The sequence below is a fragment of the Chiloscyllium plagiosum genome, unplaced genomic scaffold (genome assembly GCF_037043375.1).
Source record: "Chiloscyllium plagiosum isolate Xiang-an unplaced genomic scaffold, Cpla_swu_hap1 HiC_scaffold_1, whole genome shotgun sequence".
Lineage (NCBI taxonomy): Eukaryota > Metazoa > Chordata > Chondrichthyes > Orectolobiformes > Hemiscylliidae > Chiloscyllium > Chiloscyllium plagiosum.
The window spans coordinates 182,160,182-182,186,047 of NW_028270139.1; positions in this window are offsets into that span (position 1 = coordinate 182,160,182).

The following is a 25,866-nucleotide window of genomic DNA, read 5'->3' on the forward strand; positions in this document are numbered from 1 at the left end:
CTGCACCTTTCCAAAATCTGTTTCCCAATCTGTTTCTCCACATCTCTGCTGCTATTGGGGGGCCTATAGTAAACACCCAACAAGGTGACTGCTCCTTTCCTATTTCTGACTTCAACCCATAGTACCTCCAAAGGCAGATCCCCCTCGAACTGCCTTTCTGCAGCCATTATACCATTTATAATTAGCAACGCCACACCCCCTCCTTATTTACCAACCTCCCTAATCTTACTGAAACATCTGTAACCAGGAACCTCCAACAACCATACCTGTCCCCCTTCTATCCACGTTTCCGTGATGGCCACAACATCGTAGTCCCAAGTACCGATCCACGCCTTAAGTTCATCCACCTTATTTCTGATACTCCTTGCGTTGAAGTATACACACTTGAACCCATCTCTGTGTCCGCAAGTATTCTCTGTCAGTGCTACCTTCTCCACAGCCTCCCTACATTCTTGGACATCCTGAAAAACAGCTAACCTACTTGCTGGACTACAAGTCTGGATCCCATCCCCCTGCCAAATTAGTTTAAACCCCCCCGAAGAGTGCTAGCAAACCTACCTCCCAGGATATTGGTGCCCTTCTGGTTCAGGTGCAACCCGTCCTGCTTGTACAGGTCCCACCTTCCCCAGAATGCAGTCCAATTGTCCAAATAACTGAAACCCTCCCTCCTACACCATCCTTGCAGCCACGTGTTCAACTGCACTCTCTCCCTATTCCTTGCCTCACTGTCAGGAGGCACCGGCAACAACCCAGTGATGACGACTCTGTCCGTCCTAGCTTTTAGCTTCCAGCCTAATTCCCTGAGCTCCTGAATGACCTCCCCACCCCTCTTCCTACCTATGTCGTTGGTGCCAATGTGCACCACGACTTCTGGCTGCACACCCTCCCCCTTAAGGATTCTGAAGACACGGTCCGAGACGTCTCGGCCCCTGGCACCCGGGAGGCAACAAACCAACCGAGAGTCTCGCCCATGTCCACAGAACCGCCTGTCTGTCCCTCTAACTATTAGTGTCCTATAACTAGCACTCTCTTCCTCTCCCCCTTTCCCTTCTGAGCCTCCGAGCCAGACCTCATGTCAGAGACCCGGTCACTGCAGCTTACCACTGCTAGGCCATTCCCCCCCCCCCAACAGTATCCAAAGCGGTATACTTATTGTTGAGGGGAATGACCACAGGGGATCTCTGCATTGCCTGCTTCCTCCCTTTCCCACCTCTAACTGTTACCCAGCTACCTCTGTTCTCTGGCGTAACTATGTCCCTGTTGCTTCCATCTATCACCCTCTCAGCCTCTTGAATAATTCTCAGTTCATCCAGCTCCAGTTCCCTAACGCGGTCTGTGAGGAGCTGGAGCTGGCTGCACTTCCTGCAAATGAAGTCGGCAAGAGCATCAGTGGTCACCCCTACCTCAAACATCCTGCAGGAGGAACATTCCACTGACTGCGCTGCCATAACTCTACACTTAGTCTCCAAAACAAGAACACCAAGTAGCTTACCTTTTTTTTAGATTAGAGGAGGAGGGAGGGTGGGAGACAATACACGTGTAGTGTCTCTGGTTCCTCCTCCACTCAAATAACAATTACTTACCTTCCTGACCGGCTTTGCGCTCCGACTTCACTTCCGCCCAGCTCCCGCCGCTCTCTGCGGCAAAAAGACCGTTGGCGTTGAGGTATTGCCATTGCCATCACCCTATCCTCTAACAGTCAATAGACAATAGGTGTCGGAGTAGGCCATTCTGCCCTTCGAGCCCACACCACCATTCATTATGATCATGGCTGATCAACCTCAATCAGTATCCTGTTCCTGCCTTATCCCCATAACCCTTGATTCCACTATCCTTGAGAGCTCTATCCAACTCTTTCTGAAACAAATCGAGAGACTGGGCCTCCACTGCCCTCTGGGGCAGAGCATTCCACACACCCACCACTCTCTGGGTGAAGAAGTTTCTCCTCATCTCTGTCCTAAATGGCTTACCCCTTATTTTTAAGCTGTGTCCTCTGGTTCGGCACTCACCCATCAGCGGAAACATGTTTCCTGCCTCCAGACTGTCAAATCCTTTAATAATCAGGTCCCCTCTCAGACTTCTAAACTCAAGGGTATACAAGCCCAGTCGCTCCAGTCTTTCAGCATAAGGTAGTCCTGCCATTCCAGGAATTGACCTCATTCCAATTGACCTACGCTGCACTCCCTCAATAGCCAGAATGTCTTTCCTCAAATTTGGAGACCAGAACTGCACACAATATTCCAGGTGCGGTCTCACCAGGGCCCTGTACAGCTGCAGAAGAACCTCTTTGCTTCTATACTCAATCCCTCTTGTTATGAAGGCTAGCATGCTATTAGCTTTCTTCACTACCTGCTGTACCTGCATGCTTGCCTTCATTGACTGGTGCTGAAAATGTGTTGCTGGAAAAGCGCAGCAGGTCAGGCAGCATCCAAGGAGCAGGAGAATCGACGTTTTGAGCATAAGCCCTTCTTCAGGAATGAGGAAAATGTGTCCAGCAGGCGAAGATAAAAGGTAGGGAGGAGGGACTTGGGGGAGGGGCGTTGGAAATGCGATGGGGGAGGGAGGTCAAGGTGAGGGTGATAGGCTGGAGTGGGGTGGGGGCGGAGAGGTCAAGAAGAAGATTGCAGGTTAGGAAGGCGGTGCTGAGTTCGAGGGATTTGACTGAGACAAGGTGGGGGGAGGGGAAATGAGGAAACTGGAGAAATCTGAGTTCATCCCTTGTGGTTGGAGGGTTCCCAGGCAGAAGATGAGGCGCTCTTCCTCCAACCGTCGTGTTGCCATGGTCTGGCGATGGAGGACTCCAAGGACCTGCATGTCCTTGGTGGAGTGGGAGGGGGAGTTAAAGTGTTCAGCCACGGGGTGGTTGGGTTGGTTGGTCCGGGTGTCCCAGAGGTGTTCTTTGAAACGTTCCGCAAGTAGGCGGCCTGTCTCCCCAATATAGAGGAGGCCACATCGGGTGCAGCGGATGCAATATATGATATGTGTGGAGGTGCAGGTGAATTTGTGGCGGATATGGAAGTGTCCCTTGAGGCCTTGGAGGGAAGTAAGGGGGGAGGTGTGGGCGCAAGTTTTGCATTTCTTGCGGTTGCAGGGGAAGGTGCCGGGAGTGGAAGTTGGGTTGGTGGGGGGTGTGGACCTGACGAGGGAGTCACGGAGGGAGTGGTCTTTTCGGAACGCTGATAGGGGAGGGGAGGGAAATATATCCCTGGTGGTGGGGTCCGTTTGGAGGTGGCGGAAATGACGGCGGATGATACGTTGTACATGGAGGTTGGTGGGGTGGTAGGTGAGGACCAGTGGGGTTCTGTCCTGGTGGCGGTTGGAGGGGCGGGGCTCAAGGGCGGAGGAGGGGGAAGTGGAAGAGATGCGGTGGAGGGCATCGTCGACGACGTCGGGGGGGAAATTGCGGTCCTTAAAGAAGGAGGCCATCTGGGTTGTACGGTTTTGGAACTGGTCCTCCTGGGAGCAGATGCGACGGAGACGAAGGAATTGGGAATATGGGATGGCGTTTTTACAGGGGGCAGGGTGGGAGGAGGTGTAGTCTAGGTAGCTGTGGGAGTCGGTCGGTTTATAGTAAATGTCCGTGTTGATTCATCGCCCGAGTAAATGTTTGTGTCGATTCGGTCACCTGAGATAGAAATGGAAAGGTCTAGGAAGGGGAGGGAGGAGTCTGAGACCGTCCAGGTGAATTTGCGGTCGGGGTGGAAGGTGTTGGTAAAGTGGATGAACTGTTCAACCTCCTCGTGGGAGCACAAGGTAGCGCCGATACAGTCATCGATGTAGCGGAGGAAAAGTTGGGGGGTGGTGCCAGTGTAGCTGCGGAAGATGGACTGTTCCACATATCCTACAAAGAGGCAGTACCCTTCCACCGACACCCTCCTTCGACTGACTGAACTGGTCCTCACCCTGAACAACTTCTCTTTCCAATCCTCCCACTTCCTCCAAACCAAAGGAATAGCCATGGGCACCCGCATGGGCCCCAGCTATACCTGCCTGGAGGAAGAGCGCCTCATCTTCTGCCTGGGAACCCTCCAACCACAAGGGATGAACTCAGATTTCTCCAGTTTCCTCATTTCCCTTCCCACCACCTTGTCTCAGTCTAATCCCTCGAACTCAGCATCGCCTTACTAACCTGCAATCTTCTTCTTGACCTCTCCGCCCCCACCCCACTCCGGTCTATCACCCTCACCTGGACCTCCCTCCACCTATCGCAATTCCAAAGCCCCTCCCCCAAGTCCCTCCCTACCTTTTATCTTAGCCTGCTGGACACACTTTCCTCATTCCTGAAGAAGGGCTTATGCCCGAAATGTCGATTCTCCTGTTCCCTGGATGCTGCGTGACCTGCTGCACTTTTCCAGCAACACATTTTCAGCTCTGATCTCCAGCATCTGCAGTCCTCACTTTCTCTTCATTGACTGGTGTACAAGAACACCCAGATCTCTGTGCACTGCCCCTTTACCTAACTTGACTCCATTTAGGTAGTAATCTGCCTTCCTGTTCTTGCCACCAAAGTGGATAACCACACATTTATCCACATTAAACTGCATCTGCCATGCATCTGTCCACTCACCTAACCTGTCCAGGTCACCCTGTAATCTCGTAACATCCTCCTCACATTTCACCCTGCCACCCAGCTTTGTATCATCAGCAAATTTGCTAATATTACTATTAATACCATCTTCTATATTATTAATATATATTGTAAAAAGCTGCAGTCCCAGCACTGATCCCTGCGGTACCCCACTGGTCACAGCCTGCCATTCCGAAAGGGAGCCGCTTATCACTACTCTTTGTTTCCTGTCAGCCAACCAATTTTCAATCCAAGTCAGTACTTTGCTTCCAATACCATGTGCCCTAATTTGCTCACTAACCTCCTATGTGGGACTTTCTCAAAGGCTTTCTGAAAGTCCAGGTACACAACATCCACTGGATCTCCCTTGTCCATCTTCAGAGTTATATCCTCAAAGTTCCAGAAGATTAGTCAAGCATGATTTCCCCTTCATAAATGTGGGCTGCACGGTGGCACAGTGGTTAGCAATGTTGCCTCACAGCGCTAGAGACCCGGGTTCACTTCCCACCTCAGGCGACTGACTGTGTGGAGTTTGCACGTTCTCCCCGTGTCTGTGTGGGTTTCTTCCGGGTGCTCAGGTTTCCTCCCACAGTCCGAAGATGTGCAGGTCAGGTGAATTGACCATGCTAAATTGCCCGTAGTGTTAGGTAAGGGGTAAATGTAGGGGTATGGGTCGGTTGCGCTTCGGCGGGTCGGTGTGGACTTGTTGGGCCGAAGGGCCTGTTTCCACACGGTAATAGAATATAGAAGATAGAACAATACAGCACAGAACAGGCCCTTCGGCCCACGATGTTGTGCCGAACATTTGTCCTAGCTTAAGCACCCATCCATGTACCTATCCAATTGCCGCTTAAAGGTCGCCAATGATTCTGACTCTTCCACTCCCACAGGCAGTGCATTCCATGCCCCCACCACTCTCTGGGTAAAGAACCCACCCCTGACATCTCCCCTATACCTTCCACCCTTCACCTTAAATTTATGTCCCCTTGTAACACTCTGTTGTACCCGGGGAAAAAGTTTCTGACTGTCTACTCTATCTATTCCTCTGATCATCTTATAAACCTCTATCAAGTCACCCCTCATCCTTCGCCGTTCCAATGAGAAAAGGCCTAGCACTCTCAACCTATCCTTGTACGACCTATTCTCCATTCCAGGCAACATCCTGGTAAATCTTCTCTGCACCCTCTCCAAAGCTTCCACATCTTTCCTAAAGTGAGGCGACCAGAACTGCACACAGTACTCCAAATGTGGCCTAACCAAAGTCCTGTACAGTTGCAACATCACTTCACGACTCTTGAATTCAATCCCTCTGCTAATGAACGCTAATACACCATAGGCCTTCTTACAAGCTCTATCCATCTGAGTGACAACTTTCAAAGATCTATGAACATAGACCCCAAGATCCCTCTGTTCCTCCACCTCACTAAGAACCCTACCATTAACCCTGTATTCCGCATTCTTATTTGTCTTTCCAAAATGGACAACCTCACACTTGGCAGGGTTGAACTCCATCTGCCACTCCTCAGCCCAGCTCTGCATCATATCTCAGTCTCTTTGCAGCCGACAACAGCCCTCCTCACTATCCACAACTCCACCAATCTTCGTATCATCTGCAAATTTACTGACCCACCCTTCGACTCTCTCTTCCAAGTCATTAATAAAAATTACAAACAGCAGAGGACCCAGAACTGATCCCTGCGGAACTCCACTTGTAACTGGCCTCCAGGCTGAATATTTGCCATCTACCACCCCTCTCTGATTTCGACCGGTTAGCCAGTTTTCTATCCAATTGGTCAAATTTCCCTCTATCCTATGCCTCCTGACTTTCCGCATAAGCCTACCATGGGAAACCTTATCAAATGCCTTACTAAAATCCATGTATACTTCATTCACTGCTCTACCCTCATCCACATGCTTGGTCACCTCCTCAAAGAATTCAATAAGATTTGTCAGGCAAGACCTACCCTTCACAAATCCGTGCTGGCTATCCCTAATCAAGCAGTGTCTATCCAGATACTCATAAATCCTATCCCTCAGTACCCTTTCCATTACTTTGCCTACCACCGAAGTAAATACTGAAGAAACGTACTCATTCAAGACCTCTCCTATCTCTTCCGACTCAATACACAGTCTCCCACTACTGTCCTTGATCGCACCTACCCTCGTTCTCGTCACTCTCATGTTTCTCACATATGCATAAAATGCCTTTGGGTTATCCTTGATCCTATCCGCCAAAGACTTTTCATGCCCTCTCTTAGCTCTCCTAATCCCTTTCTTCAGGTCCCTTCTGGCTATCCTGTATCCCTCCACTGCTCTGTCTGAACCTTGTTTCCTCAACCTAAAGAGGAAGAAGCCTCCTTCTTCCTCTTTACAAGACATTCAACCTCCCTTGTCAACCAAGGTTCCCTCACACGACCATCTCTTTCCTGCCTGACAGGTACATACATATCAAGGACACGTCGTATCTGTTCCTTGAAAAAGTTCCACATTTCCACGACATCCTTCCCTGACAGCCTATGCTCCCAACTTATGCTCCTCAGATCCTGTCTTACAGCATCGTAATTACCCTTCCCCCAATTGTAAAACCTACCCTGTTGCACGCACCTATCTCTCTCCATAACCAAGGTGAAAGTCACAGAATTGTGGTCACCATCACCAAAATGTTCACCCACTAACAAGCCCATCACTTGTCCTGGTTCATTACCGAGTACCAAATCCAATATGGCCTCCTCTCTGGTCGGACAATCTACATACTGAGTTAGAAAAGCTTCCTGGACACACTGCGCAAACACCGCCCCATCCAATCTACTTCATCTAAAGAGCTTCCAATCAATATTTGGGAAGTTGAAATCGCCCATGACTACTACCTTGTGGCTTCTGCACCTTTCCAAAATCTGTTTCCCAATCTGTTTCTCCACATCTCTCCTGCTATTGGGGGGCCTATAGTAAACACCCAACAAGGTGACTGTACCTTTCCTATTTCAGCCCATACTACCTCCAAAGGCAGATCCCCCTCGAACTGCCTTTCTGCAGCCGTTATACCATTTCTAATTAGCAATGCCATCCCCCTCCTTTTTTACCACCCTCCCTAATCTTACTGAAACATCTGTAACCAGGAACCTCCAACAACCATTCCTGTCCCTCTTCTATCCACGTTTCCGTGATGGCCACAACATCGTAGTCCCAGGTACCGATCCATGCCTTAAGTTCACCCACCTTATTTCTGATACTCCTTGCGTTGAAGTGTACACTCTTGAGCCCATCTCTGTGTCCTCAAGTATTCCCTGTCTGTGCTACCTTCTTCACAGCCTCCCTACATTCTTGGACATCCTGACAAACAGCTAGCCTACTTGCTGGACTACAAGTCCGGATCCCATCCCCCTGCCAAATTAGTTTAAACCCCCCCGAAGAGTGCTAGCAAACCTACCTCCCAGGATATTGGTGCCCTTCTGGTTCAGGTGCAACCTGTCCTTCTTGTACAGGTCCCACCTTCCCCAGAATGCAGTCCAAGCCCCCCCTCCTACACCATCCTTGCAGCCACGTGTTCAACTGCACTCTCTCCCTATTCCTTGCCTCACTGTCAGGAGGCACCGGCAACAACCCAGTGATGACGACTCTGTCCGTCCTAGCTTTTAGCTTCCAGCCTAACTCCCTGAGCTCCTGAATGACCTCCCCACCCCTCTTCCTACCTATGTCATTGGTGCCAATGTGCACCACGACTTCTGGCTGCACACCCTCCCCCTTAAGGATTCTGAAGACACGGTCCGAGACGTCTCGGACCCTGGCACCCGGGAGGCAACAAACCATCCAAGAGTCTCGCCCATGTCCACAGAACCGCCTGTCCGTCCCTCTAACTAGAGAGTCCCCTATAACTAGCGCTCTCCTCCTCTCCCCCTTTCCCTTCTGAGTCTCAGAGCCAGACCTCGCGCCACAGACCCGGTCACTGCAGCTTACCCCTGCTACCCCAACAGTATCCAAAGCGGTATACTTATTGTTTAGGGGAACGACCACAGGGGATCCCTGCACTGCCTGCTTCCTCCCCTTCCCACCTCTAACTGTTACCCAGCTACCTCTGTTCTCTGGCGTAGCTACGTCCCTGTAGCTTCTATCACCCTCTCAGCCTCAAATAATCCTCAGTTCATCCAACTCCAGTTCCCTAACTCGTTCTGTGAGGAGCAGGATCTGACTGCATTTCCTGCAGATGAAGTCGGCAGGAGTATCGGTGGTCACCCCTACCTCGAACATCCTGCAGGAGGAACATTCCACTGCCTGCGCTACCATTACTCTAGACCTCGTCTCTGAAAACAAGAACACTGAGTAGCTTACCTGTGGACTTTAAAATTAGGTTATAGGAGGAGGATGGGAGGGAGGCCCTACTATATAGGGCCTGTGGTCTAGAACACACCCACTCAAATATCAATCACTTACCTTCCTGACCAGCTCTGCGCTCCAACCTCACTTCCGCCCAGCTCGCGCCGCTATCTGCTGTGAAAAAAAAATGTAATCTCATCGAAAAATCCATGCTGACTCTGACCTACCCTGTTTCTGCTATCCAGATGTGTCGTAATTACATCCTTTATAATAGACTCCAGCATCTTTCCCACCACTGTGGTCAGACTAACTGGTCTATAATTTCCTGCTTTCTCTCTCGCTCCTTTCTTAAAAAGAGGTACAACATTAGCCACCCTCCAATCCGCAGGAACTGATCCTGAATCTATTGAACTCAGGAAAATAATCACCAATGCATCCACAATTTCTAGAGCCACCTCCTTCAGTACCCTGGGATTGTCAGCCAACCTGATCGTCAGCCCCCTGCAAGTATTGACCGTCCCCACCCTGACCAGAACCAGACTTCAGAAAGTTTCACCAACTCCCCGGTCACTTTCAGAACTCTATCAAAAACCTAGAGAGGGCAACAGACTAACTTCTTTGAGAGACATAGGGGGCAGAACAACTGCTGGATATAACTAAAGTATTAGTGCAACCCAAAGCAGGGGGAAGAGGGTTCAAATTTCTGGAATGGGTTTTGCTCCACAAATGCCATAAATGCAGGAAATCCCTCATCTCCATTTATTGCCCTCCTGTTGCAGTGTGTTCCAGAAGAGGTTGTCACCGCTGTTAGGACCAACAATTTGGGTTGGCCGGGCAACACCCGCCCACACATGAGAAGGGCACTTATCTGCTACTGGTATAGCATAAAAGACTCTATACAGACTAAGGCCAAATATGAAATTGTACAGCGTCCTCCTCGTCAGCCCTATCACAGGGACTCTGCTCCTGTTATAGACCCTGACTCTCTCAGGGGCCATCATATGGAAGCCCAGTGTCATACCCCAGGGTGGGCCAATAGATGGGGCTATGGGTGTACCACTCACCCGAATGGGCCAAGTGCACCTCTGTCACCCATGCCCCTTTTGCTCCCTTTCTGCAACAGTAAGTCACTTCCAAAACCATAGTGGTCTGCCCTGTTTGGCAACACCAAAGTCAGCTCGATTGTGCCAGGAATCATTGGCAGCAAAGTAGACCCCCAAAGCAGGATACAACCTTTCTCTACCAGCAACCCTTTCTCAGCCTGACTACCCTCCCTTCTGAATTACCCTAGATTGACGAAGGACCCTGAGGATAACTGATAGTCTGCTTGAATATTGAGGCAAGGAAATCCCCTTTCTGATTGATACCGGGGCCACAGCTTCAACACTGGAAACCTCCTGTATGTGCTGGCACGGGTTTAGGCTCTCTCCAACCTTCATGAACCTCCAGTGGTCTAACCGGGCAGGAGAGACCATACCCCCGACGAAACCACGAACTGTTCAGTTTGGCCCCCAGACCCGTTCTGTCCAATTTCCTCAAACGAGTGAACTAGGGATCAATCTGGCAGGAAGGGATTTGTTGTATTTCCTGAGTCTAGATTCTCTACCTTGATGAGGACACCACGATTGGGGCGGCACGGTGGCTCAGTGGTTAGCACTGCTGCCTCACAGCGACAGAGACCTGGGTTCAGTTTGAACATCTGGTGACTGTGTGGAGTTTGCACGTTCTCCCAGTGTTTGTGTGGATTTCCTCTGCGTACTCCGGTTTCCTCCTGCAATCCAAAGGTGTGCAGGTCAAATGGATTGGCCATACTATATTGTTCATAGTGTTAGGTGCATTAGCCAGAGGGAGTTTGGTCTGGGTGGGTTACTCTTCAGAGGGTCGGTGTGGACTTGTTGGGCCGAAGGGCCTGTTTCCACACTTTAGGGAATCTAATCTAATCAAAAAAAAGTAATACCACTGAGACAATTTTGGATCAGTTGTGCCCCCTAGTGGTGGGATGTCAATTTGAGGCCAGAGGATTTTACTCTACCCCTGCATGCCCCTGATCCATGTAAGTCTTTGCTATGATTCCACTGAGCTAGCAGCCACCTTTGTTCCCTTCCTGGGATCCACTGTCACCATTACCATAATGGGCACATTGAATGTAAGGAAGGATCAGTCCTGTTAGTGGACATTCCTGTCCACCTCTGCCATCAACCAGGTCTGGTTTCTCTCCATACCACCTTGTCTGTGAACAAGGGCTATAAAGCAAAGGCCATGGGATTCCTATCACACTGGGATCTGACTGCTGCAGTAAACAGTGTCATTGACGTGCCCCAACAACTGACCAAGGGGAATTTAACTGATTTTATTCCAGTCCTTTCACCTTAGTGGGCTCACTCTGCCATCATCAACCCCAACACCACCCCTCGGAAGATCCCTTTCCTGATCTCTGGTCGGCCTTGAACATGAACTCGGATACTTCTCCGTAGAGCCTATAAAGATCCAGATTATACCAGGGCAAAACTGCCTCCAATACCCCCAGAACCCCCTAAGACCAGAAGCAATAGAAGGGATATCAACCTTAATAGATACATCCCTCCAAGGTGTTCTAGTCCCCTGCCAATCACCCTGCAACACCCTCCTTCTACCTATCCCAAAGCCAGGATGCCCAGAATGGTGATTAGGACAGAGTCTCAGACCGATCAATACAATAATCCAGCCTTTACACCCGGTTGTGCCAAATCCTGCATTGATTCTTAGCAGTATCCCTGCTAGTGCCTGTATTTTCACCCAGTTGATCTACAGCATGCTTTCTTCACTCTCTCTCTGAGCAGATTCCCAAGATTTATTTGCCTTTACCTTCTGTCGTAGAAATTAAATCGACTTGACTCAATTATTAGCAAGAGCAAAGAAAGGATCTTTATTTTAAATCCCGCAGGATTGACTCATTACACTAAAAGTACTGAACATTGTACAGATGCTTGCCTTATAGCGTTCCTTATCAAACCCTCAAGGGCAAAGACTGGGGGAAACCAAGTTGTTATCCTCTCATCCCCTGGTCCTAGACATAACAGTTGTTAGAAACAAACTTAACAAAATTAGCCAAGACCACCAAAATTGGAAACAAGACAATTTATTTTACGATCTTGCAAGAAAGGGCGTCAAATGCTAAAGCAAGTGAGCAATGAGCATTGAAACAAGTACACAGTTATACCTTTGAGCTGTGTGAGGTCACCTCTCCCTTCTCCTACATTACCCAATCACCCTAGTTCTCTGCCTAACTTGTGACCTGACTGCCCCTACGTGACTTCTCCTTATCTTGATTAGATTCTACTTCTATCTCCTTGGGCCGTTAGCTGCAACCGTTTTGTACCTATATTAACACTTGCTGTGCTAGTCTTTTCTATTGTTCTGCTTTTCTGCCTGCACAAACTTGTTTTTCCCAGAACTTTGCTAATCTGATCTTTGCCTGCAGCTGCCCTCTATACCTGTTTGTCAGCGTTATGCTGAAGCTTATTATCACTACCTTTTTTGCTACATCTGCGAAAACAACACCCTTCCCCATTTCTCACAACTCCCTCCCCCCCATTTCTTTTCTTTTACAACTTGTTGTTTTTGAAATTTCTGCCCTCTTTACACCCTAAAGTGCAGAGATTCACAATCTTATACACTGTATCACGTTACCCCTTTCGTCTCTCGAATTCTAGGAGCATTCTTTGACTTTCCCTCTGTTGCACGTCACCTGTTGATTGTAAAAGCATCTGATGATGTATTTGAGTCCCCTCCCCAAGGGACGTCATCAGTCTGCTCATTATCCACTTGAGGACATTGAACCCTACTACCAGACCCACTAATATCAGTAATCCATAGCTGGCTAGATTGACTAACCACTTTTTCCAACCCATCAGTCCCCAGTCACCCCATCCCCATACTGTTCCTTTATCTTTCTGAAGTTCATCCCCAATTTCTCTTATATCTTTTAATCTTTTTCCTTATTATCTCTGCCTTTTCTTCCACCGTGGAAGAGGTGTCTGGGATGAAAGCGCAGCATTCTTTACCGATTAAAGCACAGGTTCCCCCTTTTTCGGCCAAGATATAGTCTAAAGCCATTTGATTCTGTAAAGCTGTTAGTCTCGTGGCCATCATTTCAGTGGTTATGGCCACTATTTGGAACTCAGTTTCTCTAAATGAGTCAGCGGTATCATTAACCAATTTTTCAAGGGCTGCTGCCAGTTTCTGTATTTCTCTCCCCGCCCTTACAGTGCCGTAATTTGGGAATAATGTCCATCAGAAACAGCCCCATTCAGAGACCTCTCGGATTTTACAGCTTATTCCCTTTTCCTTTTTCAGTGTGTCATGTTTTTCTATTCGGAGGTGGGGGACTATATAAGCGGGGTAACAGCCGCCACTCCAGCTTTTTTGTTTCTGTGGTAATGTCTGAGTTTTTACTGGATTGTTCCAACATTTACTGCCAGTGCAACCGCCACTCCATACGTACTTTTCGCCCGGCATATAGGGATATGCCTTAGACCGCATATCCAATAGGTCTCGTTTAATAATGGGGGAATGTTTGTGGCCGTGGCTCGGTTAGTGTAGACGCAAGATGATTTTCCTAATTGGAAGGGAGCAGTATCATTCTGATTACACAAACAAGTGGCGTTTACTGTTCCTGTTGGCAGATGAACACTAAGTCCATTAATAGGACCCAGGGTTTTAGGGGCAGGTCGAGGGAACCATCCCTCAAAGCTATAGTTATCCCTTTCGGATCTCCACCTTGTATTATTTAAGCCACAGTCAAATTGTTGGGCATCATAAACTTCGCTTATGGTAATATCATAAGACATAGGAGTCGAAGTAAGGCCATTCGGCCCATCGAGAGAAAGTGAGGGCTGCAGATGCTGGAGATCAGAGCTGAAAATGTGTTGCTGGAAAAGCACAGCAGGTCAGGCAGCATCCAAGGAACAGGAGAATCGACGTTTCAGGCATAAGCCCTTCTTCAGGAATCATTCGGCCCATCGAGTCCACTCCGCCATTTAATCATGGCTGATGGGCATTTCAACTCCACTTACCCGCATTCTCCCCGTAGCCCTTAATTCCTTGTGACATCAAGAATTTATCAATCTCTGCCTTGAAGACATTTAGAGTCCCGGCCTCTACTGCACTCCATGGCAATGAATTCCAGAGGCCCACCACACTCTGGCTGAAGAAATGTCTCTGCATTTCTGTTCTGAATTGACCCCCTTTAATTTTAAGGCTGTGCCCTAGTCTCCCCACCTAACGGAAACAATTTCTTAGCGTCCATCCTTTCCAAGCCATGTATTATCTTGTAAGTTTCTGTTAGATCTCCCCTTAACCGTCTAAACTCCAATGAGTACAATCCCAGGATCCTCAGCCGTTCCTCGTATGTTAGACCTACCATTCCAGGGATCATCCGTGTGAATCTCCGCTGGACACGCTCCAGTGTCAGTATGTCCCTCCTGAGGTGTGGGGCCCAAAACTGGACACAGTACTCCAAATGGGGCCTAATCAGAGCTTTATAAAGTCTCAGTAGCATATCGCTGCTTTTATATTCCAACCCTCTTGAGATAAATGACAACATTGCATTCGCTTTCTTAATCACGTATTCAACCTCCATGTTTACCTTTAGAGAATCCTCGACTAGCACTCCAGATCCCTTTGTGCTTTGGCTTTATGAATCTTCTCACCATTTAGAAAGTAGTCCATGCTTGTATTCTTTTCTCCAAAGTGCAAGACCTCGCATTTGCTCACATTGAACTTCATCAGCCATTTCCTGGACCACTCTCCCAAACTGTCGAGATCTTTCTGCAGCCTCCCCACTTCCTCAGTACTACCTGCCTGTCCACCTAACTTCGTATCATCGGCAAACTTCACTAGAGTGCCCCCAGTCCCTTCATCCAGATCATCATTAATATATAATGGGAACAGCTGCGGCCCAAACACTGAACCCTGTGGGACACCGCTTGTCACCGGCTGTCATTCCGAAAAAGAACCTCTTATCCCAACTCTCTGCCTTCTGTCAGACTTCCAATCCTCAATCCATGCCAGTAGCTCACCTCGAACACCATGGGCCCTCACCTTACTCAGCAGCCTCCAGTGTGGCACCTTATCAAAGGCCTTTTGGAAGTTCTAGATAGACCACATCCTCTGGGTTTCCCCGGTCTAACCTACTTGTCACCTCTTCAAAGAATTCTAACAGGTTTGTCAGGCACGACCTCCCCTTACTAAATCCATGTTGACTTGTCCTAATCCGACCCTGCTCTTCCAAGAATTTAGAAACCTCATCCTTAATGATGGATTCTAGAATTTTACCAACAACTGAGGTTAGGCTAATTGGCCTATAATTTTCCATCTTTTGTCTTGATCCATTCTTGAATAAGGGGGTTACAACAGCGGTCTTCCAATCATCCGGGACTTTCCCTGACTCCAGTGACTTTTGAAAGATCTCAACCAAGGCCTCTGCTATTTCTTCAGCCACCTCCCTCAGAACTCTAAGATGTAGCCCATCAGGGCCAGGAGATTTGTCAATTTTAAGACCTTTTTAGCTTTTCTAGCACTATCTCTTTTGTAATGGTAACCATACTCGACTCAGCCCCCTGACTCCCTTTAATTGTTGGGATATTACTCATGTCTTCCACTGCGAAGACTTGACACAAAGTACTTATTAAGTTCTCCAGCTATTTCCTTATCTCCCATCACTAGCCTTCCAGCATCAGTTTGAAGTGGCCCAATGTCTACTTTTGTCTGTCATTTGTTTCTTATGTATTGAAAGAAACTTTTACTATCATTTCTAATATTACTGGCTAGCCTACCTTCATATTTGATCCTCTCCTAGAACATTGGTACCGGAACGGTTCAGGTGGAGACCGTGCCAACGGTAAAGATTTCCCCCCCTCCCCCCGGTTCCAAAACTGATGCCAATGCCCCTCTTTCCCACACCAATCCCTTAGCCACGTGTTTACTTCCTTAATTTTCTTATCCCTTATGCTAATTGGCACGTGGCTCGGGCAGTAATCCGGAGATTATGACCCTTGAGGACCTGTACTTAATTTCCTTCCTAGTGCTTGATAATCCCCAAACAGGTCCTCCACCCTAGCTTTGCCTATGTTAATCCCAACGTGGGCCACAACAACTGGATCCTCCCCCTCCCGCTCCAATATCCTTTCAAGCCAGTCGGAGATATCCCGCACCCTGGCACTGGGCAGGCAACACACCATGCGAGACTCCCGATCTGGCTTGCATAGGATGCTATCTGTCCCCCTAATTATAGAATCCCCTATAACAACTACTTGTCTTTTTGCTCCCCCCTCTTGAATGGCCTTCTGCACCATGGTGCCATGGTCAGCTGGCTCATCCTGTCCAGAGCCCTTTTCCTCATCTGTGGTAAGTGGTATTACCGAGATGGGGATCCCCAATTCGCCATGGTGAGGGATCTCTGCACAGACCAAACAGTCGGTAAGTCCCTTTTGTTCAGCATAATGTTGGCATCGGGAAGTAAAATGATTTTTCCCATCTCCTTGAACTCTCAGTATGACTATCATTCCAACACTATACCAATACCCACCCATCTCTTACCTCTGTCCACCTTCCTGCCTATCTTTCCCCCTTTTGTAGTCGTCTGGGAGAAGTGAGTCCATGCAACCCTTGCAATCAGTGGCAGCAAATTTTAAAATCAATGGCAGCAACTATTAAAAGTCTCTTATTTCAGTCCAGTCTTCGTGCTCAGCTTGACTTTCAGAGGGTTGTCTGTAGGATGAGTTTGCCACTCTGCCGAAGGGGAAGGAGCGTCCACGGGGCCCTTAACAAGAGTGTAATGACTCCACCCTTTTTCTGTAGTTTGGACGGCTGTTTCGGTAGTCAGGAGAGTTAAGAATGGTCCCTCCCAGCTCGGGTGTAGTTTGGTATCCTTCCAGGTCTTTATCAGGACCCAATTACCTGGTCGTATCTGATGTACTGCAAACTCGAGTGGCGGTGTCTGTACCAAAAGGCCTTTATTCCTAAGAACAGATAATGAAGAGGCAAGTGACAATAGACAATAGGTGCGGGAGTAGGCCATTCAGCCCTTCGAGCCTGCACCGCCACAATATGGTTTTTCAAAAACTTGTCATTAAACTCGGCCGTGGATACCTCTCCCTTCCCTCCCAGGAATGGCAGCCCAAACATCATTTCATAAGGAGAAAGTCCGATATCACGCCTTGGGGCTGTCCGAATGCGTAATAGTGCAATAGGTAAGCATTTAGTCCATGGTAATCGAGTCTCTAGGACTAACTTTGATAATTGCTTCTTTAAGGTTTGATTCATTCTTTCCACCCGTCCAGAGGAGGGTGGTTGCCAAGGAGTATGGAATTCCCATGAAATTTCTAATCCTGGTATTACCCTTGTAAAATCTTAGAAGTAAAGTGGGTACCTTGGTCTGAATCTATAGTTTCCACTATTCTATATCGTGCGATGATATGTTCAGGAGTGTTTTCACTACTCCTTTTGAGGTAGCTGAAGACATTGGGAAAGCTTCCATCCCGGTTAAGTGGTCTACTATGACTAATAAGTACTTTTGTTTCCCTACCAGGACTATAATTCTGTATCGTCAACCTGTATGCTCTGAAAAGGTCTTACCCTGGGATTCCTTGCACCTTTTTGCCCTCCTCTTGTTACCTTTTTATTAATCTTTTGGCAAATCGGGCATCCTGAGCATACCTGCTTGGCTAATGTGCATATCCCTTTACATCCGTACTTCCATAACACTGTCACACGTAGCTTGAGAGCCCCAATGACTGCCTTGGTGCAGGGTATTTAGAATGTTTCTCAGGACTGATTTACTCAATATTTCCATCCCATCCGGGAGAATCCATCTTCCTTCACTTGTCTTAGTGGCTCCTATCTCCTGGAATTCTTTTTCCTCTTCCTTCATGTACACGGGGTTCACGGAAGGAGACTCCACTAGGGGTGTGAGAACCCGTATATTTGTTACTGTAAGGTTCATAGCTGCCTCTATGGCTGCTTCGTCTGCAAGCCTATTTCCTCTTGCTTCTCGAGTGTTCCCCCTTTTGGTGCCCCGGTACATGAACTATTGCTATTTCTCGTGGTAATTCCAAACTTTTCAACACTTGTCCTAGTAATTCTTCGTGTACTAATTCCTTTCCCCGGCTATCGATTAGTCCACGTTCTTGCCATATTTTTCTGAAGGTATGGACCACACCATAGGCATTGCTTCGTGTCGGTGTAAATTGTCCCATCCTGATTTTCTAGTTGTTTTAAAGCTTGGTTTAATGCATACAACTCAAGTTTGGGCTGACCATGTGTTAGGCAACCAGTCAGCCTCAACTGTTTGGTTCTTGTTACCATCCACTTTTTTCCTTGTACCACTCTTGATGACCAGTCTATAAACAGTCTGTCCCCATCATGCAAGGGAATATCTCTTAGACCTGGTCTAACCTTGGTCTGATACTCAATGATATCTAAACAGTCATGTTCTAATTCTCGTTTGTCCATAGGTTCGCCTGTCCATAGGAAGGTAGCTGGGTTTAGACAGGTATCTGTTGCTAACACGAGGTCATCTCTCTCTATCAGGATGGCTTCGTATTTCAAGATTCGAGAGTCTGTCAACTATCTCCCTGCCTTTTGGTTTAGCACAGTTCTGACTTGATGGCGGGTACTAACAACTAGCGCCCCTCCAAAAGTAAGTTTACGGCTGTCCTCTACCAGTATGGCAGTGGCTGCCACTGCCTGTATACATTCAGAGCTTAAAAATGTGTTGCTGGAAAAGCGCAGCAGGTCAGGCAGCATCCAACAAACAGGAGAATCGAAGTTTCGGGCATGAGCCCTTCTTCAGGAATGAGGAAAGTGTGTCCAGCAGGCTAAGATAAAAGGTAGGGAGGAGGGACTTGGGGGAGGGGCGTTGGAAATGCGATAGGTGGAAGGAGGTCAAGGTGAGGGTGATAGGCTGGACTGGGGGTGGGGGCGGAGAGGTCAGGAAGAAGATTGCAGGTTAGGAAGGCAGTGCTGAGTTCGAGGGTTGGGACTGAGACAAGGTGGGGGGAGGGGAACTGAGGAAACTGGAGAAATCTGAGTTCATCCCTTGTGGTTGGAGGGTTCCTAGGCGGAAGATAAGGCGCTCTTCCTGCAGTTGTCGTGTTGCTATGGTTTGGAGATAGATTCCAAGGACCTGCATATCCTTGGTGGAGTGGGAGGGGGAGTTGAAGTGTTGAGCCACGGGGTGGTTGGGTTGGTTGGTCCGCGTGTCCCAGAGACGTTCTCTGAAACGTTGCGCAAGTAGGCGGCCTGTCTCCCCAATATAGAGGAGGCCACATCAGGTGCAGCGGATGCAGTAAATGATGTGTGTGGAGGTGCAGTGAATTTGTGGCGGATATGGAAGGATCCCTTGGGGCCTTGGAGGGAAGTAAGCGGGGAGGTGTGAGCGCAAGTTTTGCACTCCTTGCAGTTGCAGGGGAAGGTGCCGAGAGTGGAGGTTGGGTTGGTCGGGGTGTGGACCTGACTAGGGAGTCACGGAGGGAGTGGTCTTTACAGAATGCTGATTGAGGAGGGGAGGGAAATATATCCCTGGTGGTGGGGTCCGTTTGGAGGTGGCGGAAATGACGACGGATGATACGATGTATATGGAGGTTGGTGGGGTGGTAGGTGAGGACCAGTGGGGTTCTGTCCTGGTGGTGATTGGAGGGGCAGGGCTCAAGGGCGGAGGAGCGGGAAGTGGAGGAGATGTGGTGGAGAGCATCGTCGATCACGTCTGGGGGGAAATTGCAGTCTTTGAAGAAGGAGGCCATCTGGGTTGTACAGTATTTGAACTGATCCTCCTGGGAGCAGATGCAGCGGAGACTAAGGACTTGGGAATATGGGATGGCGTTTTTACAAGGGGCAGGGTGGGAGGAGGTGTAGTCTAGGTAGCTGTGGGAGTCGGTCGGTTTATAGTAAATGTCCATGTTGATTCATCGCCCGAGTAAATGTTTGTGTCGATTCAGTCACCTGAGATAGAAATGGAAAGGTCTAGGAAGGGGAGGGAGGAGTCTGAGACCGTCCAGGTGAATTTGCGGTCGGGGTGGAAGGTGTTGGTAAAGTGGATGAACTGTTCAACCTCCTCGTGGGAGCACAAGGTAGCGCCGATACAGTCATCGATGTAGCGGAGGAAAAGTTGGGGGGTGGTGCCAGTGTAGCTGCGGAAGATGGACTGTTCCACATATCCTACAAAGAGGCAGTACCCTTCCACCGACACCCTCCTTCGACTGACTGAACTGGTCCTCACCCTGAACAACTTCTCTTTCCAATCCTCCCACTTCCTCCAAACCAAAGGAATAGCCATGGGCACCCGCATGGGCCCCAGCTATACCTGCCTGGAGGAAGAGCGCCTCATCTTCTGCCTGGGAACCCTCCAACCACAAGGGATGAACTCAGATTTCTCCAGTTTCCTCATTTCCCTTCCCACCACCTTGTCTCAGTCTAATCCCTCGAACTCAGCATCGCCTTACTAACCTGCAATCTTCTTCTTGACCTCTCCGCCCCCACCCCACTCCGGTCTATCACCCTCACCTGGACCTCCCTCCACCTATCGCAATTCCAAAGCCCCTCCCCCAAGTCCCTCCCTACCTTTTATCTTAGCCTGCTGGACACACTTTCCTCATTCCTGAAGAAGGGCTTATGCCCGAAATGTCGATTCTCCTGTTCCCTGGATGCTGCGTGACCTGCTGCACTTTTCCAGCAACACATTTTCAGCTCTGATCTCCAGCATCTGCAGTCCTCACTTTCTCTTCATTGACTGGTGTACAAGAACACCCAGATCTCTGTGCACTGCCCCTTTACCTAACTTGACTCCATTTAGGTAGTAATCTGCCTTCCTGTTCTTGCCACCAAAGTGGATAACCACACATTTATCCACATTAAACTGCATCTGCCATGCATCTGTCCACTCACCTAACCTGTCCAGGTCACCCTGTAATCTCGTAACATCCTCCTCACATTTCACCCTGCCACCCAGCTTTGTATCATCAGCAAATTTGCTAATATTACTATTAATACCATCTTCTATATTATTAATATATATTGTAAAAAGCTGCAGTCCCAGCACTGATCCCTGCGGTACCCCACTGGTCACAGCCTGCCATTCCGAAAGGGAGCCGCTTATCACTACTCTTTGTTTCCTGTCAGCCAACCAATTTTCAATCCAAGTCAGTACTTTGCTTCCAATACCATGTGCCCTAATTTGCTCACTAACCTCCTATGTGGGACTTTCTCAAAGGCTTTCTGAAAGTCCAGGTACACAACATCCACTGGATCTCCCTTGTCCATCTTCAGAGTTATATCCTCAAAGTTCCAGAAGATTAGTCAAGCATGATTTCCCCTTCATAAATGTGGGCTGCACGGTGGCACAGTGGTTAGCAATGTTGCCTCACAGCGCTAGAGACCCGGGTTCACTTCCCACCTCAGGCGACTGACTGTGTGGAGTTTGCACGTTCTCCCCGTGTCTGTGTGGGTTTCTTCCGGGTGCTCAGGTTTCCTCCCACAGTCCGAAGATGTGCAGGTCAGGTGAATTGACCATGCTAAATTGCCCGTAGTGTTAGGTAAGGGGTAAATGTAGGGGTATGGGTCGGTTGCGCTTCGGCGGGTCGGTGTGGACTTGTTGGGCCGAAGGGCCTGTTTCCACACGGTAATAGAATATAGAAGATAGAACAATACAGCACAGAACAGGCCCTTCGGCCCACGATGTTGTGCCGAACATTTGTCCTAGCTTAAGCACCCATCCATGTACCTATCCAATTGCCGCTTAAAGGTCGCCAATGATTCTGACTCTTCCACTCCCACAGGCAGTGCATTCCATGCCCCCACCACTCTCTGGGTAAAGAACCCACCCCTGACATCTCCCCTATACCTTCCACCCTTCACCTTAAATTTATGTCCCCTTGTAACACTCTGTTGTACCCGGGGAAAAAGTTTCTGACTGTCTACTCTATCTATTCCTCTGATCATCTTATAAACCTCTATCAAGTCACCCCTCATCCTTCGCCGTTCCAATGAGAAAAGGCCTAGCACTCTCAACCTATCCTTGTACGACCTATTCTCCATTCCAGGCAACATCCTGGTAAATCTTCTCTGCACCCTCTCCAAAGCTTCCACATCTTTCCTAAAGTGAGGCGACCAGAACTGCACACAGTACTCCAAATGTGGCCTAACCAAAGTCCTGTACAGTTGCAACATCACTTCACGACTCTTGAATTCAATCCCTCTGCTAATGAACGCTAATACACCATAGGCCTTCTTACAAGCTCTATCCATCTGAGTGACAACTTTCAAAGATCTATGAACATAGACCCCAAGATCCCTCTGTTCCTCCACCTCACTAAGAACCCTACCATTAACCCTGTATTCCGCATTCTTATTTGTCTTTCCAAAATGGACAACCTCACACTTGGCAGGGTTGAACTCCATCTGCCACTCCTCAGCCCAGCTCTGCATCATATCTCAGTCTCTTTGCAGCCGACAACAGCCCTCCTCACTATCCACAACTCCACCAATCTTCGTATCATCTGCAAATTTACTGACCCACCCTTCGACTCTCTCTTCCAAGTCATTAATAAAAATTACAAACAGCAGAGGACCCAGAACTGATCCCTGCGGAACTCCACTTGTAACTGGCCTCCAGGCTGAATATTTGCCATCTACCACCCCTCTCTGATTTCGACCGGTTAGCCAGTTTTCTATCCAATTGGTCAAATTTCCCTCTATCCTATGCCTCCTGACTTTCCGCATAAGCCTACCATGGGAAACCTTATCAAATGCCTTACTAAAATCCATGTATACTTCATTCACTGCTCTACCCTCATCCACATGCTTGGTCACCTCCTCAAAGAATTCAATAAGATTTGTCAGGCAAGACCTACCCTTCACAAATCCGTGCTGGCTATCCCTAATCAAGCAGTGTCTATCCAGATACTCATAAATCCTATCCCTCAGTACCCTTTCCATTACTTTGCCTACCACCGAAGTAAATACTGAAGAAACGTACTCATTCAAGACCTCTCCTATCTCTTCCGACTCAATACACAGTCTCCCACTACTGTCCTTGATCGCACCTACCCTCGTTCTCGTCACTCTCATGTTTCTCACATATGCATAAAATGCCTTTGGGTTATCCTTGATCCTATCCGCCAAAGACTTTTCATGCCCTCTCTTAGCTCTCCTAATCCCTTTCTTCAGGTCCCTTCTGGCTATCCTGTATCCCTCCACTGCTCTGTCTGAACCTTGTTTCCTCAACCTAAAGAGGAAGAAGCCTCCTTCTTCCTCTTTACAAGACATTCAACCTCCCTTGTCAACCAAGGTTCCCTCACACGACCATCTCTTTCCTGCCTGACAGGTACATACATATCAAGGACACGTCGTATCTGTTCCTTGAAAAAGTTCCACATTTCCACGACATCCTTCCCTGACAGCCTATGCTCCCAACTTATGCTCCTCAGATCCTGTCTTACAGCATCGTAATTACCCTTCCCCCAATTGTAAAACCTACCCTGTTGCACGCACCTATCTCTCTCCATAACCAAGGTGAAAGTCACAGAATTGTGGTCACCATCACCAAAATGTTCACCCACTAACAAGCCCATCACTTGTCCTGGTTCATTACCGAGTACCAAATCCAATATGGCCTCCTCTCTGGTCGGACAATCTACATACTGAGTTAGAAAAGCTTCCTGGACACACTGCGCAAACACCGCCCCATCCAATCTACTTCATCTAAAGAGCTTCCAATCAATATTTGGGAAGTTGAAATCGCCCATGACTACTACCTTGTGGCTTCTGCACCTTTCCAAAATCTGTTTCCCAATCTGTTTCTCCACATCTCTCCTGCTATTGGGGGGCCTATAGTAAACACCCAACAAGGTGACTGTACCTTTCCTATTTCAGCCCATACTACCTCCAAAGGCAGATCCCCCTCGAACTGCCTTTCTGCAGCCGTTATACCATTTCTAATTAGCAATGCCATCCCCCTCCTTTTTTACCACCCTCCCTAATCTTACTGAAACATCTGTAACCAGGAACCTCCAACAACCATTCCTGTCCCTCTTCTATCCACGTTTCCGTGATGGCCACAACATCGTAGTCCCAGGTACCGATCCATGCCTTAAGTTCACCCACCTTATTTCTGATACTCCTTGCGTTGAAGTGTACACTCTTGAGCCCATCTCTGTGTCCTCAAGTATTCCCTGTCTGTGCTACCTTCTTCACAGCCTCCCTACATTCTTGGACATCCTGACAAACAGCTAGCCTACTTGCTGGACTACAAGTCCGGATCCCATCCCCCTGCCAAATTAGTTTAAACCCCCCCGAAGAGTGCTAGCAAACCTACCTCCCAGGATATTGGTGCCCTTCTGGTTCAGGTGCAACCTGTCCTTCTTGTACAGGTCCCACCTTCCCCAGAATGCAGTCCAAGCCCCCCCTCCTACACCATCCTTGCAGCCACGTGTTCAACTGCACTCTCTCCCTATTCCTTGCCTCACTGTCAGGAGGCACCGGCAACAACCCAGTGATGACGACTCTGTCCGTCCTAGCTTTTAGCTTCCAGCCTAACTCCCTGAGCTCCTGAATGACCTCCCCACCCCTCTTCCTACCTATGTCATTGGTGCCAATGTGCACCACGACTTCTGGCTGCACACCCTCCCCCTTAAGGATTCTGAAGACACGGTCCGAGACGTCTCGGACCCTGGCACCCGGGAGGCAACAAACCATCCAAGAGTCTCGCCCATGTCCACAGAACCGCCTGTCCGTCCCTCTAACTAGAGAGTCCCCTATAACTAGCGCTCTCCTCCTCTCCCCCTTTCCCTTCTGAGTCTCAGAGCCAGACCTCGCGCCACAGACCCGGTCACTGCAGCTTACCCCTGCTACCCCAACAGTATCCAAAGCGGTATACTTATTGTTTAGGGGAACGACCACAGGGGATCCCTGCACTGCCTGCTTCCTCCCCTTCCCACCTCTAACTGTTACCCAGCTACCTCTGTTCTCTGGCGTAGCTACGTCCCTGTAGCTTCTATCACCCTCTCAGCCTCAAATAATCCTCAGTTCATCCAACTCCAGTTCCCTAACTCGTTCTGTGAGGAGCAGGATCTGACTGCATTTCCTGCAGATGAAGTCGGCAGGAGTATCGGTGGTCACCCCTACCTCGAACATCCTGCAGGAGGAACATTCCACTGCCTGCGCTACCATTACTCTAGACCTCGTCTCTGAAAACAAGAACACTGAGTAGCTTACCTGTGGACTTTAAAATTAGGTTATAGGAGGAGGATGGGAGGGAGGCCCTACTATATAGGGCCTGTGGTCTAGAACACACCCACTCAAATATCAATCACTTACCTTCCTGACCAGCTCTGCGCTCCAACCTCACTTCCGCCCAGCTCGCGCCGCTATCTGCTGTGAAAAAAAAATGTAATCTCATCGAAAAATCCATGCTGACTCTGACCTACCCTGTTTCTGCTATCCAGATGTGTCGTAATTACATCCTTTATAATAGACTCCAGCATCTTTCCCACCACTGTGGTCAGACTAACTGGTCTATAATTTCCTGCTTTCTCTCTCGCTCCTTTCTTAAAAAGAGGTACAACATTAGCCACCCTCCAATCCGCAGGAACTGATCCTGAATCTATTGAACTCAGGAAAATAATCACCAATGCATCCACAATTTCTAGAGCCACCTCCTTCAGTACCCTGGGATTGTCAGCCAACCTGATCGTCAGCCCCCTGCAAGTATTGACCGTCCCCACCCTGACCAGAACCAGACTTCAGAAAGTTTCACCAACTCCCCGGTCACTTTCAGAACTCTATCAAAAACCTAGAGAGGGCAACAGACTAACTTCTTTGAGAGACATAGGGGGCAGAACAACTGCTGGATATAACTAAAGTATTAGTGCAACCCAAAGCAGGGGGAAGAGGGTTCAAATTTCTGGAATGGGTTTTGCTCCACAAATGCCATAAATGCAGGAAATCCCTCATCT